This window comes from Hermetia illucens, chromosome 3, assembly GCF_905115235.1.
Source record: "Hermetia illucens chromosome 3, iHerIll2.2.curated.20191125, whole genome shotgun sequence".
NCBI lineage: Eukaryota > Metazoa > Arthropoda > Insecta > Diptera > Stratiomyidae > Hermetia > Hermetia illucens.
In genome coordinates, this window is record NC_051851.1 from 4,109,657 (window position 1) to 4,129,712 (window position 20,056).

The window sequence follows — 20,056 nt, forward strand, 5'->3', positions numbered from 1 at the left end:
GTATCTTGAGGAAATACACTAATTTAAAATTGCCTGCGACATCCGGGTGATTGGAAAAGATTGGAAAACCCCCAATCAACATAATAAAAAAAATCGAGAGCCTACATACCCTAGTCAGGTAGAACAAGTATGCCGATATCAAAGGAAACTGGTTCACCCTAGGAGTCCTTGAAATGCGACTATTATGAACAAGTCACCAGTTATGTTAGATGATGTAACCGGTATCAATCGCTTAATAAAGAACATTCTGTCACGTTATGTCTTATTGGACTCATGAATCCCTTTCTGCATACATTATCAACGGAGTATCATCACAGTCAAAAGGCCTCTTTCCGGACATTGGCTAGTTTTCCTGTTTTTTCGTCTCCATGGTACCCAGTTTCAGTTGTATTATCTCACCTATTAGGTAAATGACTCTCATCTTTTTCATGCATGATATAAATATCTATCTCAATGATTTTTCTTTCAAATCTGTTAGTCACCCTCAATTTTGGCTTTTTCATATTTAATTTTTATATCAAACAAGTTTTGAAGATCATTTAATCAACCTTGAAATTTAGCGTTTTCAAACTGATAAATTTTTCTTTACATCGAAAAAATTGTGTTGAATTTAATGAAATTTCTTCGATGATTTTATCGTCAGTTTTTACATCTATTTCCGAGTTATAATGTTAAGGTCAGGTGACAGTAAAAAAGATTGTTATTGACAGATATTTCCACCGAATTTTTGTATCTTTCGAATGCATGAAGAGAAAAGTGCAAAATAGAGTCGAATTGATTCGATATCTTTAGCTCAATTTTATTTATATTTGATTTTCAGAATTGAATCGACTTAGGATTTAAGCAATCAACAAATAGCGAATTATGGTTGGTTTTTCTAGTTGATTTTTGAATCAATATGAACAATTTACTCTTGAATCGCCTATCATAGTCTATTACCCATGATTCGATTATGATTTTTTGCTTTACTTCTAAAACAAATATAAATGGAGGTCAACAAAAAATACACCGAACCCTGAATTTATCACCGAAAATATCAAAAAATTATGGAAATTTATGGAAAAATTGTTTGAATATTTTAATGAAAAATTCCTGAAAATTGTGTATACCCTTTATGGAATATGTACACCTAGAATCGAATTTCAAAAAGTGTTACTTCATTACATTTAATTTATGTCAACACGGAAGTATTCCGTATCTATTGTTTCGTGTCAATATTGAGCCTTGATTGATTTGATCTTCATATTCTCTCATTGCTGTCAAGTCTTCCTCATTCACCATCAAAATTCGTCCAGGAAGTTAATCCGGAAAAAAGGGGGCCGTTTTATTCTCTTATTTTGCTTCCCCGAAGCCTCCACCTCTACTCTTTTCGGTCCAACCGAGTCCTTCAATTTTGATAACTGAACAGTGTGTAACTCACGTTGTGAATGAAGCCCTTCAATCTGTTTCCTGGTTTTCCAGGCAGTCGTCCGCCTTCTACTTAACCTTTGAGTAGACTTCTAGGAATTTCTTCGATATCTAAACCATGTAGAGGGCTTACCTGGCCTTTAAGTAGATGCCTAGGATTATCCCTGATATGTGTCTCTACAAGGCTTGCCGGCGCCGGAAAAAGTGAGCCAGTTATGTCAACGGTCGCAGTAGGAAACCAAACTACTGGTGGAACCAAGAAATCTCGCTGTTGAGAGCATCGTGTCTGCGAGCAAGAAGGCTTTACTAAAGGACCAGAGGGGAGTCAGAACATCGGTAGTTGGAGAAGGAATACCGCGATCTTCGAAGTAGCCTTAAGAAGGCTATCCGGGAAAGTAAGCGGAATCGCTACAACCATTGGTGCCTTGAAGCAAATATGAACCAGTGGGGCGCTGCTTACAAGGTTATAATAAACAAGATTCGTGAACAAAAATCACCCCAAGTGATGTGCCTGCAACTCTTGTAGAAAATAATCGCAATGCTTTTCCCACAACCAGAAAAAAGTGGGCCTCATCCAATGGTTTAACAGGATGTCTCCTCAATCCCCGGAACAATAAGGCTCCGGGATTGGACGGGATTCCGTAATCAGGCCCGCATCGTTCATAAGTATATTTGAATCCTGCATGGTGGAAGGAGTGTTTCTCGCACAGCAGAAGAAGCAAAGGTTGGTTCTTCTACCGAAGTCCCTAAAACCACCTGGCGCTCCCTCTTCATGCCGCGTAAATGTCCCTTGTTACTTAGCTCGGATAATCAATAGTTACCTCTCGGAGAAACTTGTTTGGTACGAGACAGACGGGGGGCCGAAAGAATATGTTGTGGCAGCAAGTATTCCGTACTGGGGCCTCTGCTGTGGAACATAATGTATGACGGAGTGCCCGGCCTTCGCGTGCAAAAGGAGGCAACATTATTCGGTTTTGCAGACCACCTGGCAGTGGCGAAACACCACCAGGACGTGGAACTGTATGCAAGTGGGCCATTCAGGCCATCAAAGCATGGTTCCAAATGGTGACATTGGACCTGGCGGAAGATAAGACAACACTGTCAAAATTCGAGTGGGCAATCACGGGGTCGTTTCAAAATCGATCATTAGATACCTGGGGTAATGATCGATGGTAAGTTGAACTTCAAGGGGCACCTGAATTATGCGCATAAAAAGGCAGCCAAGGCTAGCTTATCTTTAGCAAAGATGATGAAAAATATTGGAGGGCCAAAATCTAGTCACCCGCTCCTTTGCACAGGGGTAGTGAAACCCACCCTGCTATACGCGGCTACTGTCCTGGATAAGACAGTGCACCAGGAAAAGTAAGCTCGCCATACCGGCCAATTGCGCTGAGGGTGTGCAGTGCGCATAGGACAGTATCAAGTGAGGCAGTGTGAGTCATCGCGGAGATGATTCCCTTGGATCTTCTATCCAATGAGGCACACTGTCCCTACCAGAGAAGTATGGGGAATCTGGTCGAAGTGACTGGGAGCTTCCGAAACGCCACTAGTTATGAGCTGTACAGGAGATGGCAGCTACAGTGGGATAATTCCGAAAAAGGGCACTGGACCCATACACTGATCCTGTGTATTGAGAGATGCGTCGAGCGCAAGCATGAAGAATTAAATTACCACCTAACGATGCTTACATGAAGCACTCTCATCGCTCCGGATTTGATGAATTCTCAGACTGTTCCGAATGCATCGTTACTCCCGAGGACCCGGAGCATGTTATGTTCCATTGTCCTAGATTTGCGAATGAAAAAGGAATGTTAAACAATGCCCTCAACGCAGTTATCGGACCCCATAATTTCGTGAAGGAGATGCTGAAGTCGACAGCAAACTAGAGTTTGATAAGCACAGCAGTAACTGACGCTTGATTTAGTTGTGGAATAGAGCCCTGTTCGCAAAGTAATATTTCACGTGATCCCGCGGGGATATGGGAGGAGAAGTGGGAGTGGATTTAGTGGATGAGGATCTGGCGCAGCAGCGTCTTTTTAAGATTTTCACCTCCATTCATTAAAAAAAAAAACAAAGAGACTTGCCCTTTGGAGCTTCCAGGTTCTGGCCATACGCATAAAAGCTACAACTACCTACTGTATCTGGTTAGCCATCAGCCATCTTTGTTCACTGGGTGTAAAATTTGACTGAGGACTTGTCGTTCGAAGGCACTGATGGTCTGCTTTTTGGCCTGACCTATCGTCCAGATCCTATCTCCGTGGCAAAGATTTGGGCGAGTCAATTTCTTGTTGACTATTAGCTCTATTGTGTAGTTTACTTTTCAATTACTTAACATTGGCAGCACTAGGTAATACGCTTTGATAGCAATGATAATCGGTCTGGTTCCCTCATCCTTCCATTAGCTTTGTAATTGTCATACCTAAGAATATGAATGTGTCCACCTGCTGCAAGTTGTTGTCTCTCAATGTGATGATCTAATTAGTCCTTTGGTTTACATCACATCCCTATCCTTGTTTATTTTAGCCTGAGTTCTTCCGTTGGCTCATGAAGTGTTATCAGTGCTTCTTTGGGATTCACTGTCAACCTTGACAGGATATTTATACTATTTACATACGCCACTATCTGGGATGATCCATTCTGTAATGTTCGGTTAAATCTTCTGGATCATGTGCACAAGAGCTATGTTAGATAATGGTGGGGTCAGCCAATCAACTTCTTTCAACCCAGAGTCTGCTTCGAAACATCTTGCTGTGTATTGTGGTAATTCAGGAGCTCTCCTGAGTACTCGATTGACTCATTGTCATTTTAATGTCTATTTGGCCAGGACCTTAAATTCAGCCTGTGTGAGGAGTTTCAAACCTTTTCGGTATTAATTCGCATCCTGAGAATGGAAGGTACTGCTTCCAATCTTTTTCGGATGTCAGCATTGTGAGGCGGTGGGTCAGTGGCTCGACTCATCCTTCTATTCCAGACCGTTCTTTTCTCCATTTTACGTCTCTCCCTGCGTTGAGACTACGTTTCCTGTGATTTGGAGTGGTATTTCTATTGGGATATCATCGCGAAGGATGACGCGATTGATGAGCATTCCTATTTTAGACAGATTCCCCATTTAGAGTCTTACAGTTGAAGCTTAAGTGGTTAGATCCCAAGATGATTTGAGACATGGCCAATAATATTCTGTGATCGTCAGTAGTGTCGTAGATTGATTCTCTTTGGTTTTGAATCCTTGATTCCATCATGAGATACTGAGACACCCTGAACCTGTGTTGAAATACAACGAAAACGTGACACCACGTAGCACTACTGAAGGCTTTTCCAGCAAATGGTCCTCTATCGTCCCTAGAGTTGATTTTCTTAGCCTGACCGAGGGCTTCCAGGTTTGCAGACTAAACTAAAATTTGGAAGATACTTCGAATTAAGAGCCAATCCATTGCCGGATTCGATTAAAGAATTTCTACTCTTGAAGGAACGATAGTCGATTGTACCGAGCGTGACACAGCTTAGAATCCCTAACCCGGCCTTTCCGAAAATTAGGTGTCAACCAAAAAATTACAGAAAGGAATGGAAGCAAACAACATGATAGCACTTTGGAGGGGCTAGAAAAGAAAATGGAAGGACAACTGATGAAACCTAGAGCTTGGTTGCGCTACGTGGATGGTGGATGACGTCCTGGCAATCGTGAAAGAGGGGGATAAACAAGACATACTTGACCAAATCAACAAGTGGTACCTCAATAAAGAGTTTGCAACGGAAAAGGAATCAAAAAAGGATACATAATGAGCTAACATAACATACTCAACGGAAATATTCCCAGCCTTGCGATTGATGGCATAGAAGGCGTTAGGATCGAGCAGGATTCACACGCTCAAATGGCTATTGGCTAACGAAAAAGAATCGAAGAAGCAGAAGGAAAAAAGCGGCAATTACAGGATATCTTCCGGAGATTGCCCAAAGGGCTAGTCAGCACTCGAGTCAAGGAACATTTGAAGGAAGTTGAGCCAGTAAAACGAGTCAGAAAAACACATATCAATTCTACAATCGCAAGGTACATTGTGGAACATGATTATAAAATGGAAAGGGTAACGGTGCTCAAAGGGGTCGAACAGAACAAATTGGACCCCTACGAGAGTTTTTTCATTTGAAAAGAGCATCAGGAGTATCTATATTCATTGATACCATAGATAGGGATATGTAAATTAAGGTGTAATTTGGTACATATTTAGATTAAGGACATTTCTGGGCTTATTCCGCTGAAGAGGGCAACAAGTGGTTGCCGAAATACGCATTCGGTGAATAATAGAAAAGCTCAAATTGGAATTTATCTATTTTTGAACAGGAAATCCAATATCCGAAAAAACATAAAATGTCGGTATCATGTTGGAGTGTGTGTGCTGAATACATACAGACGTACAAATGGAACCGTCTCGTGCTCTCAAATACACAAAAAAAACCCCAAAATATTTCGTACTTGAAGCGGTCACCTTCTAGTTTCTTGCTTTTTACATTGCTATCAACTTTAATTTGGATTCAAAATTCCAACAAATAATTTCTTGTTTATTCAACTTCCTTAAATATAAAAATAAAATAAAAAAAAAATATCAGTATCAACGGATTTCGTTCATCTATATGAAAGCCGGTTTAATTTCAAATTCCACGATGGATGGTTATTTCTAGTAGCGAAACACTTGGAAATATTTGAAATGGAAGATGACCCAGTCAATTAATATTTGATTTGGGCGGTTATTCGGAGAATCCTTTCCGATGAGATGAGCCTCTATGGGTGGAAAATCGACCTTTGATACTATATTTTTTATGATGCCTCAATTTTTAAGTCCTACTGAGTTTTTGGTAGGAGCTCTAGCTTTTGAGATATTTCCAACTACCCAACAACCCGCAGAACAGACAGATATGTATTTACTTGATTCATTACATTTACAAACTGCAAGCTTTAACTATTTTAGAACGAATATCTGGGCTCAAGTCATGATGTTAGGGACATTAATACGTCTTTACAAAATTCAAAAGATGGCACTCTTGTCGTCAGAAATGGGTAAATGTCATTTCTTGTCAAACAGCTGTCAAACTCCCAACAATATCGGCCACATAGTTTCGTTTTGATTGTCAATTGAATGAAAAAACTTTTGCTTATTGCGAAAAATGGAAAAAAAAGGTGAAGCTTGCACCGAAAGAAATTAAAGCTAAGTTGGACAAAGTTTATGCCACATTTAGCCCTCTGTTTGCAACTGTTTACAATTGGGAAAATGAATTTAAACATGACCAACATTCACAAAATATAAACATCATTCGGGGTACCCTGTGGAAGTATCTACCCCGGGATAATTGACAAAATCCACGGCAGGCTTTTAAGTGATCCACGAATCAAAACGCGCGAAATAGCTAAGGTCACAGGCATATCAATTTTTTTTCGATTTTGTTCGAAAAATTGGGTGTGCGAAAAATTTCAGCAAAATAGTTGCCACGGGGAAATCTGTGAAAGACAGGCTCTTCACTTCATTGGAAAACCTAAACTCGGTCTCCATCGAGCGGTCACCCAGAAAGGATAGTACAGCAACTCCCTTAATGAGAGAAACTGGAAACCGGACCACGGTGGGCCTGTCGGCGACACTCTTGCCTAACTTTTCTAGAATATGGGAAAGGAAGATCCGGCAGAAAGAAACTCTAGCCACAAAGGAGAAGGGACTACAGGCTTGTCTGTTAGAAACTTCTCCTCCTCCGTCTGTACCTGGAAAAACGGAAGAAAGACAAGCTGGTAATGTGGACGCAACTGGTCTAACGACGGTATGTGAAAACAGATCCATACAGCCCGGACTCCGGGAACCTGGGAGGGCTTCTAGCCGACGACAACGGAAGTCACTGCGAAAGAAGGCGGAGTTTCTTGAAAATGGGGACATGGACGTTGTTACACCACCAAGTGTGGCGATATCCAAAGAAATCGGACGAACGGACAGAGAATCTATGGTGGAACCGAGAATTGCGAAGACTTAGGGAATCAACCCAATGACTTCTAAATCTAAATCGTTGCAAAAGCAATAAAGATGGAGACTGGTTAAACTTCGGGAACTCACAGCGTGAATATAATAGCCTCGTAAAACGTTCGAAACGGTACTCTTTTGGAGCATACTGTGAAGAACTGGAAGGTAAAAGGGAGACTCCAGGCTGTGCAGAGAGTTTAATAAGGATGAGTCGACCAGATTAGACTCTCTAAGAAAACCGGATGGCACTTTCATGAAGTCGAGAGTTGAACACAGAGAATTGGCGATTTCTGCCAACCTTTCAACATAACGAGGTTGCGAGAAACTGCGACACTGCGAGATCGGTTGTTACTGAAAAGGCGAGAGCTGCTATACAATCTAGGTTGTTGCTTAGGATCTAAGGATAAGTCCCCATTCACAGGACCGGACTAAATAAGGAGCAACTTACTCCCACGTTTTTTAGTCCATGGATCCCTAGTTTGGAGCGTAGCACCCCAAGCATTAAAAATTGAAAAAAATCAAAAATGACTGACGGTTTCGTCCAGGGCGGAGGCAACTCATCAGATGCTGCCTCACCTTTGCCCTGGGAGCAGCGTGACCAAAAGTGCCAACAGGTGGAAAGACGCTCCCGCTATACAATCATTTGAACACTTCGAAGCACCTGGCATGGATGGCATCTACTCAGCGATTCTAAAGGAGGGTATAGAACAGTTAGAGCAACTTCTAAGAAATATTTTTCGAAGGTGTCTTGCTCTGGGCTACGTGCCTTCCATTTGGCAGAAGGTGAAGGTAGTCTTGATACCGAAGCCTAGGAAAAATTACTATTCAAATCCGAAGGACTTCAAGCAAATCAAATTAACATCATTTTCACTGAAAAGTCTGGAGAGATTGGTTGAGCGTCATATTCACGAGAAGGCGCTAATGTCGCACCCACTAAGTGAACATCAGCACGCTTTCTAACGTCAAAAGTCCTGTGAATCTGTTCTTCACTCTTTATTTTCAAAAATAGAGGAAGCAATTCTAAAAAGCGATTACGCGATGGGTGTGTTCGTGGACATTGAAGGGGCTTTTGACGGTGCGCCCTTCCAAAGTTCTGTGATGCCGGCATAACGCATGGTAATGACGAAACTGTAATGAAGTGGATCTACGCTAAGCTAACGCAGAGATGGCTGTGGGGTGAAGTGTGTGTTGATCGCTACTTAACAACGGAAGCGACGAAAGGCTGCTCTCAAGGAAGTATGCTATCGCCACTTCTGTGGAGTATGCTGATCAACTCACTATTATGCGAACTGCAAAATCTCCCAATACCCATTCAAGCTTATGCGGATGACGCGGATATCCTGGCTGTTGGGCGAGATCTCGGAAAGGTGTGTCGAAATACACAACGCGTCATTGATTTGATTGACAGTTGGTGTCTCAGGCATGGACTTTCAGTAAATCCAAATAAAACCATTATTTACAGAAAGGAGGAAACTGAATGGTCTTTGCCTTCCAGAGCTGAGGGGTTCAATATCTGGCAGTTATTCTAGACAAGAAGCTCCTGTGGAACAAAAACAATGTAGAGATAACGATAAACGAGCTGTAGGCGGACCTTTGCCTGGACATGGAGGCTTAGGCCTCAGGTAGTAATATGTATATATGTTGCTATCATTAGGCCGATGTTCGCTTATGCGTCAATAGTATGGTGGATTAAGGCGAAACAAAAGAGTTTTCACCGTAAACCCGCCACTGGAAAGAATTGTGTATCTGGGTATCGCCAGTGCCAGAAACACGACATCTGGCGCAGCTCTGAATGCATTCCTCAATTTTGTTTGCAAAATTTGGATTTGTTTATTTAGAGCACCGCAATGAGAGAGAGCTCATAGACTAATTCGATTAGATCTATGGGGAAACAATGGACGTGGTGGCACAAAGCATTGGAAGAGTCATTGGGAGAACTGAATCCAGTTTTCGCAATGCCTTCTGATTCTCGGATCCCCGTACATCTGTTTGATAGAAGATATGAAGTTATCTTGAAACGCAGAGAAAACTGGGACGAACTAGAAGAATGCGTTTCAGGATGTACTGACGTCTTCTACACCGATGGCTCAAAAACAAAAGAAGGTTCTACAGGAGGAGTCTACCTCTTGAATGAAACCAAGAAGTGCGCTTTTCCCTTGGGAAAATACACAACCGTCTTTCAGGCTGAAGTTTATGTGATCCTAAGGACGGCAGCCTGGATGATTGACGAGCGGTTGAAGGGCAGGCGGATCGCAATCTGTAGCGATAGTCAAGTTGCATTGAGGATTTTGAATAGTACTTTGATCACTTCAAAAATCGTTCAGGAATGTAGAAACCAACGGTAGAACTACTCTGTATACCCGGTCATTATGGTGTGGAGGGAAATGAAATCTCGGGTGCTTTAGCAAAAGAGGATTCAATTTCCTCCAAGCCCTGACTGGAACTAGGGGGGTCAGTAGCATTGGCTGATGCTGGTATCAAAAACTGGGAATGAGCTTTCAATAATGACAGGTGGCTGAGCCTTAATGCTGTTAGACATACCAAATTTTTTCTTGTCAGAACCAAACAAACATACAACAAAGTTTATCTTGTCGGAAAGCAAGAAGACTTGCAGAAGTATTATAGGCATTCTGACTGGCCAAAATTCACTAGCTGGGTATATGTTCAGAAAGGAATTAGCCAAGAGGATACGTGTCCATACTGTAATGAAAAAGTGGAATCCCCGGAGCATTTTCAATGTGAATGCTCGCCTATAGACGCATCAGACATCAGAATTTTGGTACTGATGTGCTCCAACTGCAATGGGTAGCATCGCATAAACTAATAGAAATCCTGCGATACATAAACGAATCCGGGATATTCCGTTAGACGGAGGAATCGATTACAATGGACCACTAAGGTCTGAGGGCTCAGGGGCTTTGCCTCTTCCCCACCTCAAGCACACACAAACTAGAGAGTTCTCTTTCATAGTTCCTGATGACAACGTGGTATCTCAATAAATAATGGGAATAAAATTAAATAAAGTTTTGTTTTGCAAACAAAACCTTAGAAGTAGCGTAAAAAATAGATAAATCTTTTTTTGATCTAAGGTCGAAGTACTGTGTTGTGGTATCATCTTTTTTTTCGTTTTTTTAGACATTTATGAGATCGAAAGGGTATTTCTGAAAATCTCTGATAACTTTGACTGAACAAAACCTATAATCGCTGCTGCAGATTGCAATAGGGGCTCAAAAGTTTGGCCAATTATAAGAGAACAGGGTAAACTCTATTTCGGACTTATAATATTTTTCGTATAAGTAAACTACATATTTTAGGAAACAATTGAGATTAAAATTTATGAATAGCTCCCTTTTTTCCTCAATGCGTTTCAGAATTTCAAAATAACAAATACTGGGGAACATGAAAACTGGTTCCCGAAATGCTGAGTCGAACAATAAAAAAAAAATTAGATAGAAAGTCAGTAAATTATAATATATTACCCAAGCAGCCAGGATTTAAGGGCTCAAAAAGAGGAGAAAAATTAATTTCCGTTTTTGATTGAAATGTTTTTTTTAATTCGCATGTACCGTACTTCGGAAACCAATTAATCAGAAGGAAAAAGATACCGAATAAGGAAAGAGTTGGTTCCCGAAATACAGTTTGTGTTAAATTAAAAAAAAATTGTTTGCCAGAAACAGAAAATAGCACATACTGGTGAACATGAAAACTGGTTCCTGAAATGCTGACTCGCACAATAAAAAAAATTTCAATTAAAAAGTCAGAAAATGGTTTTGCCCAAAGAGCCAGGATTTAAAGATTGAAAAAGAAGAAAAGTTTTTGATTCAAATATTTTTTTAGTCATTTCGGAAACCAATTATTCAGAAGAAAGGAAACACCGAAGAAGGAAAGAGTTGGTTCCCGAAATACAGTTTAAGTAAAATGAAAAAGTATTTTAGCCAAAATCGGAAAATTCGTCTTCTAATTTTTCTCAGAGTCTTTGAGCAGTGGTTGGAAAATCACAATATTTTCGATCCCCTTTTGGAAAATCTTGAAATAATGGTTGAAAAACTACAACACATATCCCTTATGAGCAGGGAAGTTGTGGGTAAATGATTCTGGTGTCTCTTCTTAATTTTCTGAATTTCTAACCATATTGAGTGAGGGGTATCCCGACCCTTCATTTTCACAGAAATTAAAAATTAGCATACCCCAATTATCCTTTCAGTGTTACAATACTGAATGTTTTCGAATTGTCTTGCCTAGTGGCTTGGAAAATTCATACTATTTTCAAAAATTATGGGTTAGAAACAAACAAGATACTCTAGGACATTCGGGCATTATTATCATCCCCTTTGAATTTTACTTTACTTTAATATGCTCCAACGGAAGGAATAGATACACAACCATTAGATTTTTTCCCCATTACTCCACATTGCAGCACTGCATTGCAGAAAATCTAAAAATTTTCCAAAGGATAAGTGAAGTCGAACAAAACGATGCGCGCCCATCCACCCACTGCTGCAAATGCACTATTCATGGAATTTCACTCTCGCTCTGTGCACTGGTTGCAGTCAGCCACCGATGGCGTTGTGCATTTGTTCCCGTATATGGAAAATGTGCAATTGAAAATTCTCTGATGTTCTCAATTGGTAGGAAAAGGATGCTAGATTGGGTGGGTCAGAATTGTGCAACTTACCGTCTGTAGTGTGTCTGTTTCAGGAAGACCTAAAAAAAGTCGATATCCAAAATCCCTGTTTCCTCGTGTTGATTTAAACTTTCTTTCAAGGAAGCACTTGATTTTATCACTAAGATATTTAGTTTTATCTAATTCACAACCGTAGGCTATCCTTAAATTCGATAGGATTTCAAAACTATTTTCAGCAAAAGTATGAGAAAAATACTTTTTTAAATCACGAGAAATGATAGAAGGAACCACAACACCGTACAGTATCCAGACTATGAATCTTGCTTTATAGGATCTGAATATCTGCTAGTCACATCCGGACACCCCGAATTTTCTTCACCAACTGAAGCTTCCACGGCTCTGTGCTTTCCTAAGTATGCAAGTGATTCGCGGTACGAAAAAGCTTCCCATTCATGCAAGGTTGATATACTACGGTTGTGATTGCACAATATCGAACTCTTATAAAAAAATCACAACAATGTCCACATGGATTCGCATATACCAACGCACGCTTCCCCACACTTTGCTTAAGATACATTCCTAGACAGTGCCTGCTCACTACCGAGTAGACAAAAAAAACGTGTTCTCTCCACTCTGCTATTATCATTCCGTCTTTTTACCTTCATAGCAACTTCCTACCTCACAGGTAAGTAGATTACTAGGTGCACAAAAGGGGGTACCCAATGCTAGATACGCCGTACAGACATAATATGGCTTACGAACACAACTCGCTCACATGAAAATCGCGTGCTGAACCCCCAATCACGCGCTTCCCACGGAATACCATTATTACTATCATTTGTACCGTATCACTATCTATCTTCATCCATGGACTTAATGCACCTCGATGAAAGTAAAATGCAAAATCTTTTCGATTTTTTTGTTCCGTATGCATCTCGCGGGCATAGGCAATAGTGTTATTGGAAAAATTGAACTCCGGTCAAGGAAAGAAGTCTATCTTCATTTCTATACTGAACGGATCGCGAACGCAGTAGTTTTAGATACTTTACAGTATATCTCTTAATTTATTTTCCATTTGTATTGCTTGAGAAGAGAAATAGTATTACATATGGACAACCAAGCATCCCAAAAAGGACTCGACACCACACTTGCAAGTAGTAGGCTGACATTTGTAGAGAACGGACGTGTCTACAAATTGATATTATTAATAAAAATAATTTAAAATTTAAATTAAATTAACTTTTATCATATTTATATTACTTAATTAATAATATATAATTTAAAACTTAATTGAAACTAATTTACTTTTGATTTGTTATCTAAGTTACTTTTTCCTTAAAAAGTTTTGAGAAAAAAATCGTTTTTTTTGGCTTGGCGGGAATGAGCGGTGAGCCGCCGGCGGGTGGGGGACCAGACCGGCCCCCCACCATAAGGCCTAGGGGCACTCGGATCGGCCATGGCGTCCGCAACGAGGAGGATCCAGACTTGAAAATAGCCAAAGTAAGGGTAGCCTATCTTGAAAGAAGAAATGGCGAGCTGGCGAAGACACTCGAAGATTTGAAAAATCAAATGACAATATTGATAAAAAAAGAAGTCGGGAAACCGGAAGCTGGACGCTTCAGGTACGAAAGGTTTTGTATATTTCTTAGTACATAGCACGTAATATATCCATATATTATGTGAGAGTATCCACTTTCGGAAGATATTGACATTCATAGTCTTCAATTTTCAAAGAAGCAACAAATTTGAGGTATTATAACTTGGTTAGTAATAGTGCGGTTTCCACCAAACTTGGTAAGATCATGCTCTATATTATAGCCTATATCACTGCAAAATTTCATGGTACTAGGATGGACTTAAGGGGAGTTTCTAACCAATTACAAAAAATTGTAGTAATATACTATTATTAACTTTATTTAAACAGATATCGGCATGGAAAGTATTTCGGAGCCCAGGCACCGTATAGTGGCAGCCTCCTGATTTTTTTCAGATTTTTCGGTCCGGTAGTTTCTGAGAATGGCCCCCTTAAAGAAGTGATCACTTTCAACCCCCCCCCCCTATATTTGATGAAAAAAAATTTTACACCCCCCTTAAAAATTCGACGTAAAAGGATGTAATTCACTGTATGCGTGAGCGTTCACAGTTCCCACCTTTGTACCAAATTTGGTGTCAATCGCTATAACCGTCTCCGAGAAAAATGCGTGTGACGGACAGACAGGCAGACAGACAGACAGACAGACAGTAAACCGATTTTAATAAGGTTCTGTGTTTACACAAAACCTTAACAAGTCGGGAAACCGGAAGCTAGACGCTTCAGGCATGAAAGGTTTTGTGTATTTCTTTTATAAAGAGATTTGGGTGTGCATTTGTCCCATTAGCATGTAGCACGTAAATTATGCAAATATTATGTGAAAATAGCCACTTTCAAGCGATATTGACATTCATAGTCTCGAATTTGCAGAGAAGCGGCAGCTTTGACCTAGTATTACTTTGGCAGGATCATGCTCTATGCTGTAGCCTATATTGTTGCAAAATTTTGTGATTCTAGGGTGAACTTAAGGGGGGTTTTCCTGTCAATTACTAAAAATTATAGTAATGTACTATTATTAACTTTATTTGAACAGGTATCGGTATGGAGGGTACTTCGGAGCCTAGGCACCATATAGTGACAGCCGCCTGATTTTTTTTCAGATTTTTCCGTTTTGGTAGTTTCTGAGAATGGGTTCGCTAAAAAATGACCACTTTCAACCCCCCGCACCCCCCGCACCCCCCGCACCCCCCACCTTCTCAAAAAATGTCAAAACTAAGACCGGCTTCGAAAAGTACTAATCGAGACCTTTAATTTGATATCCCACATGACTATATTTGATGAAAAAAAAATGTACACCTACCCTTTGCATGTACGGGGACCCCCCCTTAAATTCGTTGTAAAAGGATGTAACTCACTATATGCATGAGAGTTCACAGTTCCCACCTTTCTACCAAATTTGGTGCCAATCGCTACAACCGTCTCCGAGAAAAATGCGACAGACAGACAGACAGTAAACCAATTTTAATAAGGTTTTGTTTTACAAACAAAACCTTAAAAATGGAAAGCTTACGGAGCAGCTAATGGCTGGGGAGGTGGGCCCGCCGTCTCCAAAGGTAGCCAGAAAAAAAGTTAAGCTTTCTTCGACTACTTTTGCAGTCATGGAGAAACCGGGCTGCCTTGAGGGCGAACAAGTTTTCGGCAGCGAATCTGTCCACATGGAGGATATAGAGAACAGTAAAGCTGACGATACGAGAGTCAGCGACAACGGTGGCGATAGAAATGTCCCAGAAGATGGTGCTAAGCAGGCAAATTGCAGTAGTGAAGATGAAAAATTTGGTGAGTTTTTGCTCTATGTTTCCAAAAAATTAAAGAAAAAAAAAACAAAATTCAAGAAAAATTGTTAAATAATGTAAAAAGTAATGCAAGTACGAGTGAAAATTTAAAAAATGGTCCGACTGGGGATACTATTAGCACCCGAAATAAAGAAAAGGGGGAAAGGGTGCTCCCCATTAATGTTTATAAATTAGGTGGTAGAGATTTAGCTACTCTACTTAATGGGAGCGCGGGGCTTTCGAATTTTGTTATTAAAAAGACGGGGGCCGAGAGAGCCCAAGTCAAATGCAACAAAATTGCCGATTTCAAAAAAGCACAGGAGGTCCTCGAGCGAGTGAAGGCTCCTCACTTCACCTACACTCCAAAGGAAGAAAAGGTGGAAACCTTCCTTCTGAAAGGCTTGGATGCGAAGGAAGAGCCCGATGAGGTGCTCAAAATGCTCCGGGACACGGCAACTGAGGTCAAGTTCCTCTCAGTGTCACGATTTAGTACGAGGAGATCCGTTTTGGAAAAAACGAATCCTGCCGCACTTCCTCGTGCAGATAAGCCCGGAGAGCCGGGGAAGCGATCTGATCGGCATCAGGTCGCTTAATTACCAGGCCGTTCGTTTTGAGCGCCTGCTAAGGGGCGAAATAGTCCAGTGTCGAAGATGCCAGCGCTATGGTCACTCGGCAGGAACTGTCAAATGACCTAACGATGTGTAAAGTGCGGGAAAGACCATACCGCAGCCGAATGTTCACTGACTGAAGCAGATGGCAAGGAAAAAACTTTCTGTGTCAACTGCGGAAGCGGATTGCATCCGGCTTCGTATCATGGATGTTATACCGCAATGTTAAGGTCACAAGGCAGCAGGCACCGGGATCGGCCCAAAAAACGAAGGTGTCAGCAGCGTTGAACGGTACCGTCCCTTCGGCACCAATCGTCTCGGGGATCCCATTTGCAGAAGTTGTTCGACATGGGGGAACTAAGAAGCCCCAATAAGATGCAAGTGGCGGGATGAACACCATCCTCAATAAAATACTAACCATGTGTGAAAACATGCAGCATACACTACACGTACACAATACAAAAAAAAATAGCATAACAGAATATTTACACAAACAGCATGCCCGCTGCTAGGTCTGCAGTCACAGCGGTACCACTGGATGGTCTCCGGATCATCACGATTAATGTGAATTCCATCGTAGGAATCCATCGAAGAGCGGAGCTCCTTGATTTCGCTGCCAGACAACAGCCTGACATAGTCTTGATTTCAGAAACCCACCTCAATCCGAGGCATTCGATAACATTCAAGGATTTTGAATTCGTGAGGAACGTTAGACGAAATTGTGATGGGGGAGGTGGTACCGGAATACTTGTGGGTCGCCATTATCGTTTCAGGCATATTAATAGGCCTGAATTTGAAACCTTTGAGTGTATCGAAGTCTCATGTATTCCTTTTTCACTGCCTAGAGGAGGGAATTTATACATTCTGTCAGTCTATGCAGTGGGAAACAACCGAGCCAAGTTCAAGGAGGAATTCCATTCTCTGTTCACGATACTCGAACTGAATAGGCTGCATAATTACTATATTATAGCTGGCGACTTGAATGCTAAGCATACCTCGTGGCTAAACGCCACAAACAATCCCAGAGGGGTATTCCCCAAATCTTGGATAGAGCAATACCAGATAGAGTATAAATGCGAATTATATGGGTCAGAGAGTCCAACCTGGCCCAGGGCAAATTCCTATCTGGATTTGTGCATTGCTGACGCGCGCTTGAATTTTAATTTTAGGAATCCTCAACGGAAACTACAGACTCTTCCTTACGATAGCGACCATAACGCTATTCTTATTGAAGTTCTGTTTGATGGACGAAGAGTTCGCCTTCTGCCGATGGACAGTGGCGTCCACAGGCTGAACTTTAAACAAACAGATTGGAAGAAATTCCAAGAGAGATTTATTCGGTGATATCGAGAGGAATGCCCACCTCTTGATGGGGAAAACGATGGTACAATTGCACCAGGTGACAGGAACTTGAGCAACGAGGAAATACTTCAGTATCTTCTCAAGCTGGAGAACTTGACGCTGGAAACAATTGAACAAGTCGTCCCTAAGATTAAACCTCGCAATAATATGGAAGGATATGAAACTGCAGCCATAAAACGGTTGAAAAAAGTGAAAAGCCTTCTGCTCACTCGCGTCAACAAAATCTATCGGTCCTCAGGCATTTACCAGACATTGCCATTCGTAATTATTGCATTTTGTTCAATAATTTATTGAACAATTCCTTCTTTCCAGGACAATGGAAGAAAGCCCGAGTATTCCTGATTTTAAAGAGAGGGAAAGATTCATCCAGCCCTCAAAGCTACCGCCCAATCAGTTTGCTGCCTAACATCAGCAAGGTGTTTGAGGTTTTGGTATTGAAAGCCTTGAACGGGCATATCAAGAAGAAGACAATACATTCGACAATACATACAATAACGAAGGTAACGTCTGATATTTGCTGGCGGATTAACAATGGTGAGTGTGTAGGCGCTTGCCTTATAGACATGGAGAAAGCCTTTGATACCGTCTGGTTGGATGGACTGATTTTCAGGCTCCTGAAGAATGAGTTTCTCAGCCACCTCGTAGCGATGATGTATAGTATGCTGTATGGCAAGTGCTTTGTCATTACGGACGGAAATCTCACTACTAGCAGAGAATTTCATGTTCTGAATGGATTACAACAAGGGACAGTGACTGCGCCTACACTTTTTGCGGTATTTGCCGGCGAATTGCCCAATTTTTTCGATTTTAATAAATCTCCTAAAAGGTCGTTGGTTGCCTTTGCTGACGATCTGATAGCTTACACGGCGCACAAGAAGGTAACTGAGGTGCAAGTTGAACTTCAGAAGATGTTCAATGATATTAAGTTCTTCACGAACAGTTGGCGGATGAAAATCAATGCGCAAAAGTGTGAAACGATTCTGTTTCGAAATTCCTTGGCGTATGCCAGTAGGAACTTGAAAAGGAATTGGAGAGATTTCCACATTATCGCGAAAGAGGATAGTTCTGAGCGCATTCCTCATAAGAAGTGCGTTAAATACCTGGGTGCGCGTCTTGACGAGCACGTTAAAGTCGCGCTAGTGAGCGCTCGCAAGGCATTCATGTCTCTTCGAAGACTCTTTTATGCTCCACATCTTAGCCGGAAGGTTAAGATTATTTGCTATCTTACTTTGGTTAGACCGGTGCTCACCTACGGGTGTGCTATCTGGTTTAATTTGAGTGCTAGCCAAATGGAGAAAATAAGGATCTTTGAACGGAAATGTCTGCGTGCTTGCACGGGGCTTAATAGGGCTGCTTCGTCAAACTATGAGCACTATGTAGCTAATGAAGTGATGTATGCAGCTGCTGCTGTGCCAAGAATCGACACAGTTATCGTCAGATTGATTCGGAATCATATAGTGCGATTGTAAAAAATAAAAAAAAATATATAATTATGATAGTTTTAAGCACAATAATTTAAGTTAAAAGTATCTTTTGAAGCGATAAAACATTTATTACTATTATTACTTTTATATTTCTTTATTTGCCACTAAGGCTAAGTGAATTCTGTCGGGTTTTTGACCATTTCCCGACAATTTATTGTAAAATTAGATTTTTATTTCTTACTGTTTCTCTTCTCTGCCTGTAAATTGTTATTCGAAAACTTTGAGAGCCCACAGTGGCCATTAGATTTAAGTTATTTTTGTTATTTTAAAAGATGGTTTTTTATTGTTCATTTTTTCAATCTATATACTATTGTAACCTATTTCTTAAAAATAAAAATGATTTTAAAAACAAAAAACAAAACCACACTTGCAACTTGAAAGAAAGATCTCCGTATTCACTAAAATTTGAAGAATCCGAATCAAAAGATAAAATACATATCTTCATCTAAAACTTCCAAAACGGTATCCAATTCACGAGCATCAGTGTGATACCAATAATGATAACCCACCAGGCATGGTCTATCGTTTATTCATCGAATAACTTGAGGCTGACCTTCAAAGGTTAACACTACATCGTTTTACTGAATTTTAATTTTTCAATCACTTCTTTTATGTCGGTCATTAACATTTGCAATTGAAAGTGTTAAGTTCGCAACGGACTAAAGTACTACAAGACACCATATCTGTACTCTTTGCGCTCTAATGTTTATCTTCCGTGCAGATGCCGGCATTTTTTTCTGGCTAATGGTATTTTATGCGAATATTTTTGTAAGCCCAATCGCTTAGAAATCAAATAGGAATTGGATTAAGGTTCTTGCGTACGGCGAAGGTGAGACGGCGCATAAGAATGGAGCGGTTAAGTTCAGGTGATACCGATGAAAAACCAAAGGTGTCAAATCGCTAAGTCACTTTTAGTAAGACAAGGTTTTGCCGGTGTAACGAGGATGATTTGCAAAAAAAAATTTTGCTGGGATTTTGTAGGTCATAAAATGTCTAATTATAGCGGATGGAAAATTTGAAGAGTAATTATAAGAGCAGAAGGTTTTCGATATATTTGAAGAGCTAATGTAAATATATCGATAATGAGCGTGCATGAAACTCGGAAATTTATGCAAATAAAAAAGTATCTTTCGGGGTTAGTAGGTGTAGATCAGAGCAAGGGATTTGCAGTTTTTATCAGCCTCATATTGTAATTGCTACCATTAGATTGGATGT

The 20,056-nt window shown here is 40.6% G+C and overlaps 1 protein-coding gene across 1 annotated transcript in view; it reads right to left on the reverse strand.

Annotated features, from left to right (window-relative positions):
• The window catches only part of LOC119651465 (elongation of very long chain fatty acids protein 7), a 29,567-nt gene extending 17,119 nt beyond the window's left edge, over window positions 1-12,448 (reverse strand). The window contains exon 1 of the mRNA XM_038055072.1: window positions 12,076-12,448. The gene's annotated coding sequence lies outside the window, so the exon portion shown is untranslated. The remainder of the gene's footprint in view (window positions 1-12,075) is intronic.
• Between the last annotated feature and the right edge of the window lie 7,608 nt (window positions 12,449-20,056).